The following is an 11,209-nucleotide window of genomic DNA, read 5'->3' on the forward strand; positions in this document are numbered from 1 at the left end:
ATAGATAGATAGATAGATAGATAGATAGATAGATAGATAGATAGATAGATAGATAGATAAGGTTTAACGTCCCAAAACCACCATAAGATTATGAGAGACGCCGTAGTGGAGGGTTCCGGAAATTTTGACCACCTGGGGTTCTTTGACGTGCGCCCAAATCTGAGCACGCGGGCCTACAACATTTCCACCTCTATTGGAAATGCAGCCGCCGCAGCTGGGATTCGATCCCGCGACTTGCGGGACAGCAGCCGAGTACCTTAGCCACTAGACCACCGCGGCGGGGCTTAAAAACTTCATAGTATGTGCGAGTGTACTGCGACAATATCAGTTTCACCACGTGAAATATATATAAAGGTCTTGCTTGATGTACCATCGTGTGCAGCGGTGTTTGTAAATTAATAACATTACGTGAAAATTCGTCATAAATCTTGGTTGTTGTGATTCATATTGGCATATATATCAAGGTTCATATTGCCTTCCCATAAATAAAGCTTTGTAAGTCAGTCCCATCTGTGTTGCCCTTTCTAGTCCCGGTATTGTTTGATGTGGTGTTCCCTCGAATGTTTAACCGAAACGTCTAAGCATCGACGTGGTCTATAAGCGACTATAAACATTCCTTCCTTTGCGAAAGTGCTTTTTAGTATTAACACGACAAACAATCTTTTCATTGCATCAAGTAGTACTGGAATGGGGTGTACAGCTACAACGAATGCTCGCCACTACACAATCCTCAAGTACTTGCGCTTCCACTTGGCTCACTTTGTGGCAAAGAAAGTGTGCGTGACAATTTCCAGGATGATCAATGCAATGAATATGCAATACAATGTTAATAAAGGAGGTCCAAGTATTTCGAAAGAGATACAGGCTAGCTAGACGTGCGATTACGATAGTTGCAAAAATTTGCATGCAAAGGGACTCATGTGTTCGAGTCTTTACGCCTCCTTCATTTTAATGTAATGTATAGAAGGGAAACTAGTTTGAAGTTACGCTCGCGCAGGTGCTGTTTTATGTATTCAAGCAAAGTGTTGATTTCTCCTGATAACAATGGCAACGTTCATAAAAACCGTTTGAGAACAAGCACTTTCTACTCTACACTTTCTTATAAATCTCAAAATCAGGTGCGTTGTTGCCTCATGCAAATTACCCCGTCACGAATAGGATGCGCTTGTTTGCCGCAGTTTTAGCAATTACCGTGGTCATAGCAGTGAGCGGACGGAAAAACTTCACAAGTAAGTAGAATCACAGCCACCCTTCTTTCGAGTTATAGAAGTGTATCACGAATTCTTGTTTCTCGTAGAACTGTCATGAGGAACAATCACTCTCCTGTTTCAAAGACGGAGATTTGGACTGTATGACTTAGAAGTTAGAATTTCTTGACCAAAAAAAAAGGTTTTTTTCTAAAGCACACCGTGCAAAATTCCGAATGAAAGTCTTAGTGCTCTTTACAAAAGACTTTTTAGCAGTGCTTTTTTTGCTTAAGTCCTTGTTTTTAAAAGAAATGTTTTATGCTAAGGTACGCCAACAATTCAGTGGTGTATTTCCGTCACGGAAATGAGGTAAAAATATACGCACGATCAGAACCAAAGACATTGATTGATTGATATGTGGGGTTTAACGTCCCAAAACCACCATATGATTATGAGAGACGCCGTAGTCGAGGGCTCCAGAAATTTCCACCACTTGGGGTAATTTAACGTGCACCCAAATCTGAGCACACGGACCTACAACATTTCCGCCTCCATCGGAAGAACCAAAGACAAAACGTTTTGTCAATGCAAGTCGAAGCACCGACCAATCGGTCGGTGAAACAGGAGCTGGGCACGTTACCCAGTGTCCCACGATCACATACACTAGAAGCCCGGACAGACGTGCCTATTAAACCTAACTTTGTAATTTCACCGTGCAGTTGCTAAAATGACGTATTAAACCATCACCGTTACATTCATGATTAGTTCTTCTAGTCGTAGTCTGAACGCATCCGTTCTGTTGGGCGCGTTTTCAATGAGATAAATGAATTTTTTTTTATCCATTAACACAAGGCCGGAGGATCACTCTAACCTTAGCGTCAGCCTCACGTATAGTATCCCTCCATACAGAAAAAAAAAACTAGTTCAGCGTCAATCGCATACCGATCAATTTTTTTTCAAGCAGTCTGAGATTGGTCGAGGTGCGTCATTAGCCGTCCCCCATGCTGGATAAACCATGCAGCAAAGCAGCTTGTTAGAAGAGATTTTCAAGAACAGTTTCTGCAAAAACGCGTTTTCGCGCCGACACCCATATTGCCTATTTCTTAGGCCACTACATGTAGTCTTGTACTAAAACTTTTTTTTTTCATTTTGTCATTGCCTCGTCATTATTGTAAATGGAAGACAAGCGCAATGCATATGAAGTCGTTGCATTATCTTCTCTGACGCTCCCAGAGAATTTTAAAAAAGACGGCGTATTTTAAACAGTTTTTTTTTAAGTACGAATGCACATGCTTCGACACAACTAGATTATATACGCAGTCTACGTAAACAGTTGTAAAGAGTTATACGCTAGTTTACGTGCACGTGACGCAATAGCTCTGCCATTAGTTATTTAACGAAAAGGTAGGCACAATACTTTGTCATGCCGATTCACTTGTCTAGGGCCATCTATATAAGAAGATAGACAATAAGTGTTCTAGACTAATGCAATATTTAATGCAACTGCAATAATGGAAATAATTTCAACCTCGTGTATTGACAAAATGATCCAATGGATGTATGGGACGATCGCTAAGCATATGCATGTAAGGCACTGAATTCCATAGCACCAGTGCATCTGCGGTTGATCGAGAAGGATTGCCAAAATACAACTTCTCTTCATGACCACTAGTTGTCCAGCACTTTAAAAGGACCTCTCAAAGTATTGAAGCTTTACTCTCCTCGAACCCTATGATTCAAGCTCAGTCGGTTTGCTTGTTTAGTGCATTACTTTTCTAGAAGCAAATTTGAGTTATAAAGTGGAGCACTGCAGAAAAATGCTTTACAGCGGTATCGAGAATGCAGACTAAGAATTTTTCTTGGTAGAAGTATTCAGATGTTGTCGTGCAAGTATAAACTTTAAATGCAGTTTTCATACTGACACACAGATAAAGTACATCAAAAAAGCGAAAATATCCAAGCATTGAACAACCTTTCGTAGTGTGCAACGCACTTTCCGGCTATACTTAGCGCGTGCAAAATTATTACACTGGAATAACAGCCAATAGCGAAGATTCACCCACAGTAGTACACACCAAGGAATTTATAATTTTTTTCGTAGACTTCGTACCACTTCAGAGTCTAGATTCACCGAAGGAAACAAACGCATAATGGATTCACACAGGGGCAACAAATGCATAATGATGCACATGATTTGATTGATTGATATGTGGGGTTTACCGTCCCAAAACCACCATATGATTATGAGAGACGCCGTAGTGGAGGGCTCCGGAAATTTTGACCACCTGGGATTCTTTAACTTGCACCCAAATCTGAGCACACGGGCCTACAACATTTCCGCCTCCTTCGGAAATGCAGCCGCCGCAGCCGGGATTTGAACCCGCGACCTGCGGGTCAGCAGCCGAGTACTTTAGCCACTAGACCACCGCGGCGGCGCATAATGATGCACAGTCTAACCAGATAAACAAGAAGATATTGCTGGAATCACTTCTACATCTAACTTGAATGTTGTTTTCTGTGAAACAGTAATTGATAATTTTGATGTCAGAGTCATTTAAATCATGAGACAAAAGACACACAGGAGCCGTTCAACATGAAAATGGTCCATCCGCGTGTGTGGTGGCATGAGCAAAATGCATGCATAAAGTCACGTAACCGGATTATATGCTTGCACACGTCGTATAATTTGTAATGCGCTACTGGCAACCGAAATATGACGTGAAGATTACCACAAAAGACCAAACAAACGGTCTACCTCGTCTTTCATTTGCTAGTAGCAGGCTGAAAATTCTACTATGTGCAATCGACTGGCGCCTACATTGGTTTTTCTTGGTGTTACGATGACATGACGACCAGGTGACATCTCGAAATCCCAGGCTTTGTGACGTAACAATGACGTCATCGTTTGTCATTGCGTAGAAAGAGGTGGTTCGACTTCTCGGCCGCTGCGAAACCGATTGCAGTGCGGAAAGTTTGAAATGCCTTCAGCGGCATAGGCAGACATTTTTCAGAGGGGGCCTCCTCCTTAATTTTTTCTGGGGGGGAGGGGCACCATTTAGAAATAATTCTTCGAAGCTCTGTATTCTATCGCAAAAACAATTTCGGGTGAAGGGGTGGTATGATACTGGTGTGCAACCCATTTGCTTAGCTAGAGAGTGGCCTGGTGTGCCACCATGTGCCTATGTTACTGAATGCCTCCGAAGCAGGAGGCACTACAAAAACATTTAGGGTGCATTTTCCTGGGGCAGAGTGAGGTAAGGTCGATATATACACTGAAAGAAGGCTCTCACGTTTAGGTTTCAGAGAAAAGCATATGGGACTCTGTGCATAAATGAGGGAGTAGGCAGAATCTTTTGGGGAAAAGGGGGTGACGCCATGTAATAATGGTCAATCTATGCGCGGTATGCTATGGCGAAAAAAGTTTCAGGAGGGGGGCGAGAGAGGGGCATTCCTCCTGTTTACGCCTCTGCTGTGTTGATTTTTCTCTCATATCTTTCTGGGAGAATACTGACGCAACTAACAACACCTCTACGGGTTTCACATCTCATTTCCAATCACTTCTGTGCGCAATGTACAGGTTCTCCAAAATGTGGTCCCAACGAAGATCCAGTGAAAGGAAGACCTCGAAGAGACAGATTTTGCAGGCCCCTGTACACCCCTCGGGATGTGTGGACTAGATTGCGCACATGCATCTGCAAACGTGGCTACGTACGGAATTCGTGGGACGAGTGTGTCTCAAGGAAAGACTGTGGACGCTGCTGGTGCCGCCTGCAAAAGGAGTGGCACCTGTGCGCTTCACCGTGCCCGGTCATATGCAACAGAAAGATAGAGAGGTGCACCAGACCATGTTCACCGGGCTGCGACTGCCCACCAGGATGGGTGTTGTGAGTTCCGTATTTAATCAAGTTTGAATCTACTCCAAGGAAATGCCAAAATGAGCGTTTAACTATCAGGCTGAAAAAATTTCACGCTAGTGAATAGCTAGTTTATAGTAACACCTTCTTGGAGCTACGAGTGGCAGAGCTCACTACTTCTGAATCGGAGTTGTAGCTAGCGCTTTCGAATCTCGTGTGGTCAGTGGCACTAGCCAGTGGGGCACTTGCCTTGTAGCCGGGCCCATCGAGCTCATCATCCTGTACCCCGAAGTATCATCAGTAAACCTGTTTTTATGCGTCTTCTTGTAAATACATATTTATATATTTCCGAACACTCACAATGCTTTTAGCGTTAGTTTTTCTATCTGTAATTTATCTATTTTTCAGGTGACCACCTCTAATATTACCGTATTCACAGTTTTAAATATTGGAAACTTTTAGTAGATTCTGTGTTACTCAAGGTATCGTTTGTATTTGTCAGATATATGTTGCTTGAATAAAAAGATTTTTTAGCACAAAGATTGATGGTAATTATAAGCACTTACGTTAGTTTATAATTTCCACTTTGTTACTGTTTCCTTTGCAGACATCCAAAAAACTGGAGGCTATGCGTAAAGGCTAAGAAGTGCGTTCCGAACTGCCCACAGAACTCGACGTTTAAGTCCTGCGTCTCAAGCTGTGAACCAAAGTGCGGCACAAAAGACCGCAAACAATGCATCACTCAGTGTCACAGGGGCAGCTGCGTATGTGATGAAGGTTTCACTAAATACATTAAAGATAGAAAGCAGTCATGTCTTCATAAAGACAGTTGCCCCACGTTCCCCAAAGAGAAGCCGCTAAATGCACCAAATGAAAGTTTGGTGACGGGCAGTAGCAATGCCACACCTAATACCCCCACTGGCGTACCACAGTCTACACCCCCTCCTGGTATTACGGGAACAGGTATAACAGGCAGGCCAACACACACTCCTGCTATAGGCGTTACTGGGAGTACAGGGCTTAGCGGAGTCGATATAGCATCAAGTGCGGCCGGTGTGCCCACCAACTCGGCCGGGGAAAGTGTCTTGGCAGGTGGCACAGCAAGCGCCGGTAGCCCGTCTGCTCTTAACACCAGCATGCTCGGTGCAAAGCCTGCATCGCGACAAAATTTGTCCCTAAACACAGAAACTAGTCTCAGCACTTCTGGAACTGGAGTCGGTTTAAAAACACTTCCAGACGCAATGGTGTCGTCCACTGCTGCACCCCATGCTACGGCAGCGACTGGTCCTGATTCTAGGACTGTTGCTGTTGTGACTGATTCTACTGCTTCTACTGTTACTGCTGCTCCTACTGCGGATACTGCTTCTCCGGCTGTCCCTACTACTTCTGCTAATTCTGCTTCTACGACCGGATCTACTGGTACTTCTGTATCCACAGTACCTGTAAGTCCCCTTTCAACAGCTGCAACTAGCGTATCCGTCACTGGGAACCCAACAGAAGGTGCACCTTCTGCAGACGATTTAGGAACAGGCACACCCACTGGAAATGCAAGTTTTATTGGAAATGAGATTGTGGATTTTCTTGGAGCAGGCGCCGACGTTGGATGCCCATAGAATGTAGTAGGAAAAGGCAGAAATGCCAAACTGCAGATCCTTGGTTGGTTTGTTGTCTTATCATGCTACAAATTACTGCAGTTCTTGAGCTGGCAACACAATCTCGGTACATGGCGTGGACTCATCTGGTGGAAATGTATCATACCCACCCGATGTACTCTTACAAAATGCACGGGGAAACAGTGGGTGAGGTACGCAAAAAGATGTCCTTTTTCTGCACCTACTATCCAAAGCAATCTTGCTATATTTTCACCATAACTGGGAGAGTTTCTATCTTATTCTCGCTGAAGATGAACTTGCCACCAGAGGTAGCCTTGCAGCTTCAGCAATCGCGACTACGATAAATATAAATTGATGAGGTCATATATTTATATAAAGTGGTATCGTGCTTGAAAGTGTGTTGAAGGTGTGCACCATAAAAATGAATTATGAATACAAAGTGAATATTACGAGTTTTAAACGCCATTGCATTTTGTCTTCATTTTTTCATAATGCAATAAACCATTGCTTATTAGGAAAATCTCTCTAGCATATTTACTGATTATTTTACGTTTTGTCATTGAAGCCTTAAGAACATAAAATTAAGGGCATGGACAAGGAGCAATATATTTTTGGAGCTGGATATATAGAGCACCATTATCGGAGCATAGCACATTGATGAAGTACTAAAACAATATTATAAGCCTGAATATTCTTCAAACAAGTCAAGAGATAATTATGATCACCCTATTGGCAGCGTAGAGCTATAAAGGGAGCTGAATGGGAATATGTAAGGACATTTTGCAATTGCATCGCACATGTCATCTCCAGAAAAAGCTAGGAAATGCCTTTGAAGTGGTTTCTGTAGCGCCTGTGTTGAAGTAGTGCTAAAAAGTACAGTCCAGCAAACACTTATCAACCTATGGCTCGTAGCGCAAAAACACTGCCTATTATGAACCAGAGCACTTGAAGCGCACAGGTCACGAGAAACATGTCGGCTTCTGAAAAAAAGTGTTTTAAATAATGTAAGAATACTTTAACTCCGCTAGAATACGTTAAGTGAGTCTCTGCTAGCGCATATGTTTTAAGTGTGAATACACTTTATAAGCGACCCCAAACCATCCACCGCCGTCGGCGGCGTCCGCAGTCTTCTCTCTATCTTTAAAAGAAGGAGGACTTGGCGGGCCGCAGCGCGACGCTCTACCGAATAAGCCACGGACGCGACGCTGATATCCCCCTTCGCTCGCTCCTCCGCTCTCCTTGCTCGCTGCAGCTGCGCGCGCACCCCTCTCTCTCACGCGCCCGCCTTTTCTCTCAGTCTCCCGTCGAGAGCGGGTCATGCGATGGATGTCCCGGAGGCAACGCTACCATCAACAACGAATGCAGTACAACCGAATGCCAGCACTGCACCCGTCGTTGGAGGTGACGGTACCGCGGTGGTTTCGCCGACGTTGGAAGACAAGGCGGTGCTGCGAAGGGCTCGTGAGACCGAACGTAAGCGGGCGAAGCATGCAGCGGATGCCGAACTGCGAGCTCGCGAGGCCGAGTGCAAGCGGGCGAAGCGTGCAGCGGATGCCAAACTGCGCGCTCGCGAGGCCGACTGCAAGCGGGCGAAGCGTGCAGCGGATGCCAAACTGCGCGCTCGCGAGGCCGAGGACAAGCGGGCGAAGCGTGCAGAGGATGCCGAACTTCGCGCTCGCGAGGCCGAGGACAAGCGGGCGAAGCGTGCAGTGGATGGTGAACTGCGCGCTCGCGAGGCCGAGATGAAGCGTCAGCATCGAGCCGCGAACGCGGCCCAAGAAGCGGAACGACAACGCAAGCGTCAGGCGGAGAAGGGCGATGAAGGCCGGCATCAAGACGCCGCTCGCAATCGTCAACGGCGAGTGGACGTTCCCGAAGCCGTTCGAGCCAGTGAACGTGAGCCCTGCACTTTGCTCGTCCGGGGCTCGCATGCTATGAGGAAAAGTAAATATAAAATCCGTCGGCATTCGCCAGTGAGTTAACGTAAACTCCCCCGTGTGATCAAATTGCGATTCCCAGGAACCATTACACCATAAAGGCACCATAGTGTGATTAATAAATATATTAGTGCGAATTAATAAATACCTCTCATAGCATGACCCCGTGCATTCGCACTTAACCATGTTCACGCTCGGGGAAATGCTTGGGAGTTTTTTAATACAACTTGTGCTTATTTTTATAAAATTTGTGATCTACTGGCTGACACACAGGTTTTATTGAGTAGCATTGTTTGTTAAAATCAGCATTTTAATTACATAACAAGCGGAAAATTCCTAGTCATTCACCATCACACGTTGTGAGATCAGGAACTTGTAAAATTCATTGCTATATCAAAAGCAATCCTTTCCTAGCGCTTCGCGAACAAACGCCCCAAACTTTATAAGGTTTGAGCACCCCCCCCCCCCCTCAGGGACAGTTATTGTGGCACTTGTTGCTATTGAACAAGTTCCCTGCAATATTTGGCATTCGAAAAGTTCTGTAAAATCCTCTACTACCTTCTAATAAATGTCGATAATTACTGTTGGCATTCCATGCTTAAAAAACTCCCAAGAATTTCCCCGAGGGTGAACATGGTTAAGTGCGAATGCACGGGGTGATGCTATGAGGGGGAGTAAAGTTAAAATCTGTTGGCATTCGCCAGTGAGTTAACCAACACATCAACCGTTTCGCTTCGGAACGGGACGTATAGAAGGACATTTTCCCGCATATACGACTCCACATCGTTACCGGGGTTGTATCCGCGGTAGCGTATCACAGCCGGCCGTACCCTGAGCACGTAACGGCAATCACCTTTCGCCGGCCGGTACTTGCTGGCGAAGTCGGCGAGGCATACGTCGTTGAGGGTAGGCGGCCTGGCCTCGTACTTTTGCACGAGGTTCGCTTTCCAGACGCTTGCACTCTGCCTCGCGAGCACGCAGTTCGGCATCCGCTGCACGCTTCGCCCGCTTACGTTCGGTCTCACGAGCCCTTCGCAGCGCCGCCTTGTCTTCCAACGTCGGCGAAACCACCGCGGTACCGTCACCTCCAACGACGGGTGCAGTGCTGGCATTCGGTTGTACTGCATTCGTTGTTGATGGTAGCGTTGCCTCCAGGACATCCATCGCACGACTCGCTCTCGACGGGAGACTGAGAGAGAAGGCGGGTGCGCGAGAGAGAGGGGTGCGCACGCAGCTGTAGCGGGCGAGGAGAGCGGAAGAGCAAGCGAAGGGGGAGGGGGACGTGCGCAGCGGCGTTAAAGATATAAGGCGCGTTACTGACACCGATATCAGCGTCGCGTCCGTGGCTCATTCGGTAGAGCGTTGCGCTGCGGCCCGCCAAGTCCTCTCTCTTTTAAAGATAGAGAGAAGACTGCGGACGCCGCTGACGGCGGTGGATTGTTTGGGGTCGCTTATAAAGTGTATTCACACTTAAAATACCTACAGGCCCCTTGAGGAGCATTGAGTAAGGGTCATTAGTAAATTCCGGACTTCGATTATACCAGCTAAAACGAAAATAACAACAAACAGGAGGGGGAGCAAGGAGAACTAGAGAAATGAAATTGCAACAACGTCATACGGTGGTATCACAACCTAATCAGCTCATCGCTAAAAGCTCATTGAAAGGACGACTGCAACTGAGCTCGTCTGTGTCTGCCATGTCCTCGTGTTTTAAGTGTGCAACCATAGTTATCTACCAAGCATGATTCTTCTCGCACAAGAGCAAGTTTTATTATCACGGGAAGTTTCACTAATATTAGAAAACAATACGAAGTAATCTGGAGGATGATGATGTCGTGTGAATAAAGGCGATACTTCCCTTTACCCTTTTTTAGTGTTCATTTTTCGGTACTATATAGCTCACCAGACTGCATTGAAATGGTAATCCACATTTCTCTTTCTGAGTTCCTTCTATGCTTTAGGGCTACTTCTGACGCTCAGAGCAAGTGCACTGGCTGGGTAGAAAACAAAACGCAAATTTTCGGCAGTTGAAAGCGACTGAATACAAGCGTAACGAAAAAAAATCGACATATTTCACGCGTACTGAGAATCGCTTTCATGCGAAGTAGTAGCATTCTTCCTGTCAAACGCTGCATTGAATACCATGTTCTCATATTGCTGTATAAAATCATGCATACAATTATACTGTGTACATCTGTAGAAATTACTTACCAAGACACGTCATACCCCATACGCTGAGTTACTTCCAGTACTGTCTAACCTCCCTGTCCTTCCTTCAGTACTTGAACCATTCCATAGTCTGGCACGAATTATGGATCATTTACAATCACACATACCGCATCGCATCTTTGGAACAAACTACCAACAGACCTAACAGAACGTCAATCATTTACCTGTTATAAAATTAACCTACATTGATTCATGCTCTCTTGTTTGAATTCTACCTTCATTTTACCCCGGTTATACCAACTTCTTGCGCGCTCTAGTGTTTATATTACTGAATACGACACAAGGCTCCCCTTCACAACTCTTCTGTGAGTTATGACACCCTGCCTTTATAACAAAACGGATGTACATATTTCCTTGTGAATAATAAATGAATTGAATTAAATTGGACA

Source organism: Rhipicephalus microplus, chromosome 8 (genome assembly GCF_043290135.1).
Source record: "Rhipicephalus microplus isolate Deutch F79 chromosome 8, USDA_Rmic, whole genome shotgun sequence".
In the NCBI taxonomy this organism is placed as follows: Eukaryota; Metazoa; Arthropoda; class Arachnida; order Ixodida; family Ixodidae; genus Rhipicephalus; species Rhipicephalus microplus.